Here is an 11,474-nt window from a genome sequence, read left to right as displayed (position 1 = left end):
AACATGTAAAGATCAAAATCATGAGGTCCAAACAAAAAATTGCAACAAAAGTAAATAATCGTAATTATTTACAGCTATGTAATTTTGTCAATTTTTGCAAATTTGATATTATAGGCTTGAAGTATGTATCAATTAGATACTCTGAGTGAAGTATGGGTTCATTTGGATGCACATGATAAAAATGGTGGTAGATTTGGACTTTAGGTCTCTAAAACAGTAGATGTAAAGGGATTTTGAGATTTTGAGCTCCAAATTTGTTCAAACTTGGTTAGTGGACTTAGGACATCATGTACTTTGGCCCCATGATGGCAAAGTTGCAATTTTCCCCCATCTTGGCTAGAAAGTAAATAATCGCGATTATTAATTTCTTTTATCAAAATGAACATTTTTTGGTGCAACTTGGTTCAAGGCATGGTGTAGACCTTGTATATGTAATATGAGGTGATTTGGATCAAAAAATGTGACTCATAACTCAGAAACTGGTTTGCAAGGACTTCTTTGCGTTTTTTGGTAATTTTTCAAGTTATAATTGATCATTTTTGCTCAGACTTGAAATTTGGCATGTAATAGGTGTGTACAAGTGATAGGTGAGGTGATGATACCATTTTCAAGCCAAAATATTGCAAAAGTAAATAATCGCGATTATTTACAGCAGTCAACGTATTCTTGCAAAACTTAAAAATTTTGACCTAAACATATTCTATACACCTAAAACAAGTCCTAAATTGAATTTGGTAAAGTTTTGCATTGCCGGCATCACTTCGTGCTTTGTTGACTCTGAAATCACCGAGTTTTGTGACTACATGACCTATAGAGTTGGTTAGTCACTTTTGAGGCTATGAACTTGTCTGCTACATAGTCCTGAAGCAACTCATTCAATTTTGGCCCATTTGGAGTCAGATTCACCTGGTATGTCAAATTTGACGCTTTGTAGCCTTCGAGCCATTTTTTGCTTTTTGAGGGCTTGGCTTGATTGATTTTATGAAACCAATCATATACATTGTGTATAGACCTCGTATGTAAGCTGTCTGTGGAGTCAAAATCCAATTCTGATCTGCCAAAAACCTAGTTTTTCTACTTGGGACCCCCTCGACACTTGCCGAATGGTCAAGTGTTAATATAGAAGTGTTATATTATGTTGGGGCATGCTACAGTTCAAGTCTCATCTGATTTGGTTGAGCTGACAGGCCGTTATGGTCAATTTTTGGTCGTAGGTCTAGGACACTGCTCGGATTCTAGGGTTTTTTCCACGTATTTAGACTAGCTACCAGCCATACAAAATGGATCATTGATAAGTATAGATCTTACCCCTCATGTCTTGTGCGAGACGGCGCTGAAAACAGGCAACTATGGACTCCAAAAAATGTGTGCGAAGGAGGTCAAAAAAGCTCTCTCTCCAAAGGCAACAAGTGGAAATGAGGTGATTTTAGCTTACCTCGAGTATCTATACTCGGACTTCCCGAACCATTTTTCCTAAAACTTCCCTGTTAGTCCTACTAGGCCGTGAAATCTATGTTCGACTCAAAAATTTTCCCAATCGGATTCCTATAGCTCATTCTGCAAGAATTCTGCAAAAGCAAGTCTGGCCGCTTAATTTAGGCTTCTCACTTCCATCTACCGATTTGATTGAAATTTTTTGTGCCTGTCCAACTTGTCTTTTGTATCATCACCGTATCTTCAGTTTTTCTAGCTGAGCTCGTTTACTATTTATAATTAATTTTTGCCTTGTTTATTGAAAAACAAGGAAAATAACAAAATGCACTAAAAAAGCAAAGTAAAAATCCAATAAATAAGAAACTTCATTGGACAACACACTTTGACTGTTTTTTGTTGGATTTCTCCATTTCTTAAGTCTCAATATCAAGAAAAATGATGAAAAATAACAAAAAAGAACTATGTTTTGATGATTTTTTGATAGTATATACACTATTTACACTCATTGGGGAGATATTATCAGTTAAATACTCCTGTTGATAATTATAAGGGCATTATTAGGTAATTTTGCAAAAAATCATAGGTTAACATCAAAGTTTTTCTCCCTCTTCAAACATTGCCCTTAATTACTTAGTGCCCTTCCACCCCTACTAGATGGCGTACTCCGGGACGACTGTGTGCATGGGTTGAACAATCGTGTCTATGCATAACCTTGATTGGCTCTACCATACTTTGAAGATCAATGCAGTTCAAACCATTATTCTGTGCAAGAGTGTGGTCTTGAGTAATTAACTCAAGGGTTTCTGATGTCGAGGCTTGCTGATGTTGTCTTCCAAAGAGAAAATCTTGTAGCTTGTGTGCTCTCTGCTTGATTGTACCATCAGGATGCTTTAGCATGCTGATTTCATGAGCTGGTGGTATCAATAATGGTGGTTGCCGAGCTTTTTTTTGCCATTGATATCCTCTTTGTGCAAAATCTTGTGGTTGAGTCTTCTGAGACTTAACTCTCCATTACTTGATTGATTTTCCAATTTGCGGAGAAGATAAGTGCTCCTTTTTCTTCCAAATCCATTTCGTGTTAGGTTCCTTGTTCGGAGGTGCTCCTCTTTGTGTTTTGACCTTTAGAACCGTCTTTGGTATTGTCGATAATGTTTTGGGCATCCAAATTTGAATCGGCTTGTCCTTAAGCTGTGCTTTTGGTACCCAAATTTGCCTGACTCCTTGCATGCTACTTGGAGCATTTACTTGTCGATAGGATGGAGAAAATTGATTGCTTTGTTGTTTACTCTGTTGATTACTCCCTTTCCACTCCTCCTTGCTTGGTGCAATTGGAACAATGAGTTGCCCACCTTTAGGTGATAGCTTGATTTGATTTGTATCCCAATATGGTACTGCCTTGTACATCCGCATCCAGGGGATTCCAAGTATCATTGTCTCATTTATGTATTCATCTGGTAAGCATACAAACTGATGAGGACATCAACATCCATGTACTATCACATTCAAGTTGACTACTCCCAATGTTGGTGTTGGGTTCTTATTGCATCCTTTAATAGTCGCTATTCCTGTTGTCAATGACTAACTTGTTTCTTTCTTGTATGTGGAATAAGTGATTGCATTTACTCAAGCTCATGTGTCGACCAATGCATTTGTGCTATGGTTGTTGAGTTGCACTTTGATACGAAGGTCCATTTCATCTAACCATTCATCATCTGTTGACACTACATCTTTATGCAATTCCCAATGTCGGTCATCTATTTCCAGAGTGTTGATGGGAATATGTGTTTGTTGATTCTTGAGAGCAGGTTTCCTTTTGAGTACCCAAAGTCGAGCTTCCTCGTGGGCTTCATCAATAACCTGCTGTTGTTTTATCTTTCTTTGCTTAGCTTCATACATTCTTTCTAGCAATTCATTGGTTAGTGGAAAATTGTACTTCTTTAAACAACATCCACTAATCCAGTTAGCCATCGGTTCACCATCTAGGGTTGACAACTTAAGTGCTCCACTTGGAGATACATCGTCAATGATAAACGGTCCGTTTCCCATTTTCTTAAACTTGCAATTGTGTTGCTTAAGGGAATAGATTAAAACTAAGTCCCTTTTTTGAAGATTTTTGTAATTAGATGGGAATTAAAAAAAAATGTTTCCGCTTTTGTGCATAGATGTGAGCTACAGCAGTTAGCCTTTGCTCATCTAGCTTCTCTAAATCTTCAAGTCTCTCTGACAATTCATGTCCAGTCCACTCAAGATCCTTAGCTACCCTCAATGTCGGCAATAGAAACTCTATTGGCAGTATGGCATCAAGACCATAAACAAGGTTAAAGGGTGTCTTATTTAAAGCTGTTTTGAATGAAACTCGATAAGCCCATAGATCTGCATGAAGATTCATTTCCCAGTCTATCCTTCTTAAACTAACCACTTTGGTCAATACCAAGCTAAGAATTTTATTTGTATGCTCAGCTTGTTCGTTTGCTTGTGGGTGATAGGGAGCTGATTTGTTATGGATGACCATAAATTCATTAAGCAGATACTCAATTACCTCATTGAGGAAATGAGTTCCCCTATCACTGACAATTTCTATCGGCAGTCCATATCTTGTGAACACACTCATATAAGAATGCGGTGGTGGTTCTGGCCCATCATTCTTTTGAGTTTCTTTAGCTTCGTCCCACTTGGTCAAATAGTCCGTAGCTACAATGATATATTTAGCGTGGGTTCTATAAGCAGGTGGATGTATTGGCCCAACAAAATCTATACCCCATTTTGTGAAAGCTCTAGCCCCCATCATTGGTCTTAAGGGCATGCTATCTATACATGTTGGCATTTTTGCTCGTTGAAAAGCATCACATCTCTGAACATACTCTTTGGCATCTGCAAAGAGTGTTGGCTACCATATTCCTGCCATTAAGATTTCTCTTGTAGTGGTTTCACTAGAAAAGTGACCTCCAACTAGTCCAGGATGTGCTTGTTCTATAGTTGGAATATATTCATCTTCATTTGCACAAAGACGTAGATGTTGTTTCTTATCTCTCCAATACAATTGGTTTTCAATAAAAGCATAATCTGTTGCTTCAGTTTCAATTGCTCTTTGACGGTGTTTACTCATATCCTTAGGAAATGTACGTCTTGATAAGTAGGCAACTAGATAGTTACTCCACTTAGGAACAAGTAACATTTGGAACAATGTTACATGAGGTATGGGTGATTTTTTCTGACATTGAGGACAATTTTTCACAAAAGAATGAACATCACTCCTCATAGTGGGTCAAAATACTCCAAGCCTTAAGATTCGTCGCATAGTTTGATCTTCTACAAAGTGAATTCCTACTATGGTAATATGTGCTTGACTTAGGTATTGGGTTTTCTCCTCTGGATTAATGCACAACAGCAATATTCCATCTCGATTTATTTTGTATAGTGTCCCAGCTAGTAATTGATACATAGCTGATTGCTCAATCCATCAAATTGAAACAAGAAGTGGTATTTGTGAATCCACTTGAGCTATGGTCATCAATGATACCATATTTTCTGACCATAGAGGTATCATTTTCACAAAGAACAGATAGGCATCTGGTAGATCATTGTCTACTCCTCTACGTGGTTTTCCTGAAACAATCCTAGATAAATGATTTGCGCTTTGATGAGTAGTGCCCTTTTTCACAACTACAATGAAATTAAATTCCAAAAGAATGGTGAATCATCTCACTATTCTTCGTGTGTTGCATGGCTTATCGACCAAGTACAATAAGGCTTGGTGGTCCACAAAGAACACAAATTTGTTGGCTAATAGGTAATGTCTATACTTTTTACGGCATAGATCATTCCTCTTCCTTCCCTTTCAATGGTGGTATAATTGTTTTTTGCCATATTCAATTGTCGGCTAGCATAAGAAATAGGAAAATCAATTTTTTCGTCTCTTGGTTGAGCTAGTATACACCCAATGACAAAATTGGAAGTATCTATATGTATGTGGAATATCTTATTCCAATCTGGTGCTTTCAATATTGGAGCTGAAGTGAGAGCTTGCTTAAGCTTCATGGAGGATTCTTCACATGCCTCAATCCACTCAAAGTGTGTAATCAAGTTATACATGGGTTTTGCAATTATAGCGTACATATAAATGAACCGTCTGTAATATCCACAATGCCCCATGAAGGGTTGAACCCCCTTGACTGTTGTTGGTCTAGGCAAATCAACAATAACATGAATTTTATCCATATCAGTAGCTATGCCATTTTTAGACACTATATGTCCAAGAATTTTTCCTTGTCTACCCATGAATGTGCACTTTTCAGGATTTAAGCAAATCCTATAAAGTCTACATTTTTTGAATACCTTTTTGATAAATGTACAGCTTTTAAGCAAATCCTATAAAGTCTACATTTTTTTAAGCAAATACATTTTAAGCAAATCCTATAAAAGCTGATACATTTTAAGCAAATCCTATAAAGTCAAAATTATCAGCTTGGATTGATAAATGTACACATAGATCATCCATATATACTTCCAAGAATTTCCTAAGATATTCTTTAAAAGCATGGCTCATCAATCTTTGAAAGCATTAGTTGACCCAAAAGGCATAACTTGATAGGCAAAAATACCCCATTTTGTTGCAAAAGTAGTTTTATGCTTATCTTTTGGGTCAACCAAAAGTTGATTTTATCCCGAAAAGCCATCTAAAAATCTATAAGCTTCTTTACCTACAACTCGTTCTAAAACATGCTCAGTGATTGGAAGAGAAAAGTTGTCTCTAATGGTAGCTACATTCACTTTCTTGAGGTTGACACACACTCGTAATTTTCCATTTTTCTTGGGTACTACCACAATTGGAGACACCCAATCTGTGTGTTCAATTTCATAAATGAATTCAGCCTCCCTTAGCTTTTCAATCTCTTCTTTGATTTTCCTAGCAAATGTCTCATTGTATGTGTATGACCTTTGTCTACTTGGTTTTGCATCATCTCTCATGGGTATAATATGTTGATAGATTTTTGGACCAACACCCTTGAGATCCTTATAAGACCAAGCAAAGATATCTCGGTATTCTTTCAATAAGCTTAACAAAAGATCTTCTTCTTCTTCTGTAAGGTGATTTGCAATGTAGGCTGGTCTAGACTCTTCTCTAGGTTTGGCCAGATCTATCTTTTTTGCGGTTTCATGCCCTTCATAGGACTCACCCTGTTTTCGTAATTCTCTAACAGGTTGTTCAACTATGATTTTCCAATCTTGGAGAGTATATTTCTTGTAATGGGATAGAACACTCATTACATCTTTACCATCTTCTTCAGTGGTTTCCATTTCAGTTGTATATATCTCCTTTAGAGCTTTTTTCAACTCTTGATATTTTTTTTGTTCGACTCTTGTCATGTTTGAATCTTTGTCCTGGTTTTTAGGTGTTGCTTGAGTTTCCTTTCTTGTTTTTCTTGACGTTTTTGTCATTTCATGTTCCTTGTTTAAAGGATATCTACCAGTGATTTTGTCCTTGATATAATCATGTGCATCTGCATCAGAAACTATGTTCTACTGGAGACGGATGGCATAGGTCTAGCTTTTAAATTTCTAGTGTCTCTTTTTCCTCTATACCATTTATGTCTCCTTGGTTTCTGGTTAGGAAAGTCAAAAAACTTTTCCTTCCCTCCTTTCATGAGTAGCTTAGCTCTCACGTGTTCTTTTTCCGACCCCAAATCTTCTGAGGTAGCTGAGTGTTCTTCTAACTCATCTATTGCATCATAGTAGAGGTCTGAAAAGACTTGCTGAGCACGTCATGCTAAGATGAAGAGGGCATATGTATGCGTCTCTCCACTCTTAAGTTGATGAGCGTAACCCTCATATTTCTATGTAGTAATAACGATAATGTGACCTAATCTAATCCCTAATGAAGTGTGTGAAACTCACAACACAACCATTAGCAAACAATTTAACAATCTTAGATACATGCCAAACATCTTATGTATCTACATCCAAGACAACACCAAGTCATCTAGTGATGAACAATGGTGTGTGTATGGAGTTCAAGGCACAAGGGTAACTGGTGTGTCACACAAAGATGAAGAGGGCATGAAGTATGCATCTCCTTACTCTCTGTTCAACGAGCATCAGTCTTGCGTTTCTATGTAGTACAAACGATAATGTGTCCTGATCTAAAATTGAGCATCCTATAGGTCACTCTGAAGTGAGAGGTGTAGCATGATACCTACTACACTCCACGAATCGACCACTAAATTCTAACTCAGCTCTATGGTGAGAAATAAACTGTTGCACCACACGAGTGAGAATCTAAGTCTTTCCTAAAACCCTTCCCTAAAGTGAGCCATGTGGCTGCACAACATGGGAAGAGCGACTAAATTCTACTCACTTCTGGAGTGAATTGTATGGCTGCACACCACGAAGTGGCCTATAGCCTGTGTAGATGGCGGAGACAGTCTCAATAGGTGGGAACCGTGTTACCATATACATGTGGTAGTGATGTGTGTGAACACAGTAGGACCACCGTGGCATTTTTTCCCTCTTAAGGAGGTTTTTTCCCCCGAGCATTGTATATACGCCCATCACTCTAGGGCTATCTACCTTTCCATTGCATACTAAGTAACAGTAGAGCCTCCAGTAGTTCTAAAAGTAACTCAGATGAAAAGACCAAAGACAAGCTTAAGAAGGGATCTTGGTCTAGGAAGATTGAAGAGATGGCTCGACAAATTGTTGAAATTAGCCAGACCAGACAACCGGTAAGAAGAATGGAAACCTGGTGTTCAAAGTGTAAATCTAAAGAGCATGTTTCAAATGAATGCCCACAGTATACTTATTGCAAAGCCTATGGCCATTTAAGGAACAACTGTAGTATTCGAATTCATCATTTTAAGAAGGAAAAAGATTTGTCGGTGTTGGCATTTACCAATGTTGAACCAGTAAGCGTGGAAACTACCAATGCTTCTCAAGAAGAGAAACCAGGTATTAGTGGTAATGGTACAGGGCGCTGCAGATACCAAGTGGGTACTAGCCGAGACCGGGGTCGTGGTAATTTCCAGAGTCGAAGCCTGAATTGCTATACTTGTGGTAAGTATGGGCATTTCGCTGCTCAGTGTCCAGAAACACCTGTGACTGCGGATACTGAGGCGAATGTTCCAGAACCAGTTCCTGTACGAGCAGTTACACGAAGTAAAGGGGTGGTGATTGAGGAAATTCCAGAAAATCCAATAAAACCAGTCACTCCTGAAAGTAGCAAATGGGCTCGAAAGAGAAAGGTATGAAAGGCCAAGGGTAAAGAAAATGTGGTTGATGAATGGCAGGAGCATAGAGAACTAGCGGCGAAAATCACGAAGGATTTAGCCAAGAAGCTTCCAGAGCAGCCAGAGAGTTCTGATGCCCGGTTCATTCAAAAGATACTTGCCTAGTTTTCTGAGACAGCCCAACCAGATCAGACAAAGCCTGGGATACTTGAAACCATGTTGGCTGCAGTACAAGGACTGATGAAAGAGTTGGGAACTGATAAAGGAGCTAAAAGCACTAAAATAAAGGAATGGTATTCTGAAGATTACTACCAATTCTTCAAGTTCTGATAACAACTCTGATCATGAGAAAGAGGAAATTCATGTCAAGATTTGTGACAAAATCAGAAACTCGCTGTGGAGTTAGAGGACATTAGAAGAACTTTGCTTGAAGCAGTGAAATTCATCAGATAGCGAATGAAGGCTGAGGTGGAGGCCAGATCAATTGACTTGCGGCTGTCAGAGATGATGAAGTGCCGGTGATTCAGGTGGATTACAAAGTTTGGAAACAGTGGGAACCACTATCGAGAGTCATACTAGATGGAGGAGCAGGGGTAAACATTCTGGGAGCACATCTTCAACAAAGGATGGGAATTACAAACCTGAAACCAGCACCTTTCAAAGTTCAAATGGCGCATCATCGAGTGGTGTAGGCAACTGGTATGATAGAGAGTATGCAGATAAGAGTGGGCAAGAAAAGTCCAAAGCTAGTTTCCTAGTACTAGATGTGCAAGGAGCATATGGGATGCTACTGGGACATTCTATTGCAGATTGTCATTCCTTAGCCATTGAATTAGAGCTCATGTTGGGGAATAAGTTGACATATAAACGGATGACAGATGTCAAAAGTCAATTAAAAGAGGTCTTAGTGCAAATGCAGATTCATAGGGGAGTTCTGAATCAGAGGGTGCGAGCTATTCTTGAAGATCAGACTACCGCCAGCAAGGGACCTTAAACTCAATATGACAGTAGGAGAACAAGCAACTACTCTCCAAAGATTATTTCAGCTAGTTAAAGTTACCAGAAAGATGATGCAGCAAGAGAACCAGGCTGTACATAATTTTCTAGAGTTTGTACATGATTCCCCAGTTCTCCTGTATGCTTTACCAGCAAGAGAAGCGGAGCTGCTGAGGTTTTTTTCAACACTATATCCTCAACATACAGAACCAGTTGATCGGCTCACATACTATAAGATTACAATTGATCTTCAGGATTGATAGGAGCGATCAACTGTGGAATGGAAAACCTGGCAAACGCTATTCAATGATGCTCTTCAATTAAATGATTTCGAGATGAGGTGCAGAGGATCAAGCTGTGTATGGGACAATGGAAAATCCAGATCAGAGATCTCATTAAGATCACAAACCAACTGCTGCAACTCACTGTTGAGTCCTCTAAAGTTCCTAAAAAGGGCATTACGGCTAAACCAGGCCTAGGACCGCAGTACAGAGAGATGGCTGAGATTCTCTTTGAAGCTAGGATCAAAACAAATCAGCCTCTTCAAGAAGGATGGATCCATACAGCTTCGCATTGTCACAAATTGACCAGAACTCGTCTAACAAAAGGCAGACACACGCTCTATGATCCTGACACCAAAACTTATCATCCTCTCACGCCTTATGAAGTCGAAATGACCACAGAGAGGCAGGATCAGCTTGTGCAGGAGGCCATTTATAGACTCATTCAAAAGGACAATGCTTGCACTGGGACATCTGAGACACCATCAAGAACAAAGGGCAAAAGGAAGCGGGTTCAGTGGAAGGATACTAGGTAGTTCCATCTCAGAATTCGATGGAGGAATTTTCCAGCCGTTCTCAGAATCAGAAGGTGGATTTTCCCAGTCAGGCGTTGGTATCTTTTTGGCTGGACACCCATGGAATTACAATTATAGGGATGTCAAGCACTCAACAAGCATGAAATATGGCATAAAGCTAGCAATACCACAATAGCCAGAAATGTCAGAAGGCTACGCTCATGGGGAGCATAGGCCGACTCATGAGGAACATCGGCCAACTCAGCAAGTAGACAAAGAGATTCCTCCAAACTTCAGAAGGATCAGACGGTGGATTTTTCCAAAAATTTTGGAGTCTTACCAAAATTCAAAAAAGGAGGGAAGGATGTAGATGGCGGAGACAGTCTCAATAGGTGGGAACTGGCTCCTGGAAGCCAAACAACGGACCAATCAGTAATTACCATGGCGGTTACCACAGTAACTTCAAAAGGCTATAAATAGGACCCATTACATTGTAATCGGGTTGGCTATACTTTTGGGCTGCTTATCTTTTGACTTCTTACTCTTAGTTGTGTGGTTTTAGTCCTGAAGCTGTTCCTGAGCTACACTATCTTCACTTGTAATCCTTAATACAGTAGTCAAGTGTATTTCAGTTAGATATACCTTGTATTCATTCTTCCTGAACTCTGAATCTGAATCTGAATCTGAACACTATTTCCAATCATTCAGTCTGTCTCTCGCCTTAGCAGATGTATTTCAATTCATGTAACTATTCCAGTTCAGTTTCTATCTTCTCTTCCAGTTCTACTGATTGAACTAACGAATCACCAGTAGTTGTAAATTCTAACACTGGAATCAGCTATCTAAAGAGATCATCTCCAATTCTAGCCTGCAAGCCAACTCTGTGGTGAGAGAGAAATTGATACACCACACAAATCTGGCATAACATAGAAAAACAAGTTAGTATGCATAATCAAGTGAAAAATTATACCTCAATAGTGTTGTGCCTGTCGGCGGACGCACTGTAGCTAAGTGACCTCTCCTAA

Source organism: Adiantum capillus-veneris, chromosome 6 (genome assembly GCF_014529385.1).
Source record: "Adiantum capillus-veneris isolate H3 chromosome 6, ASM1452938v2, whole genome shotgun sequence".
NCBI classification, from domain to species: Eukaryota; Viridiplantae; Streptophyta; class Polypodiopsida; order Polypodiales; family Pteridaceae; genus Adiantum; species Adiantum capillus-veneris.
This window is presented reverse-complemented; position numbering follows the sequence as displayed.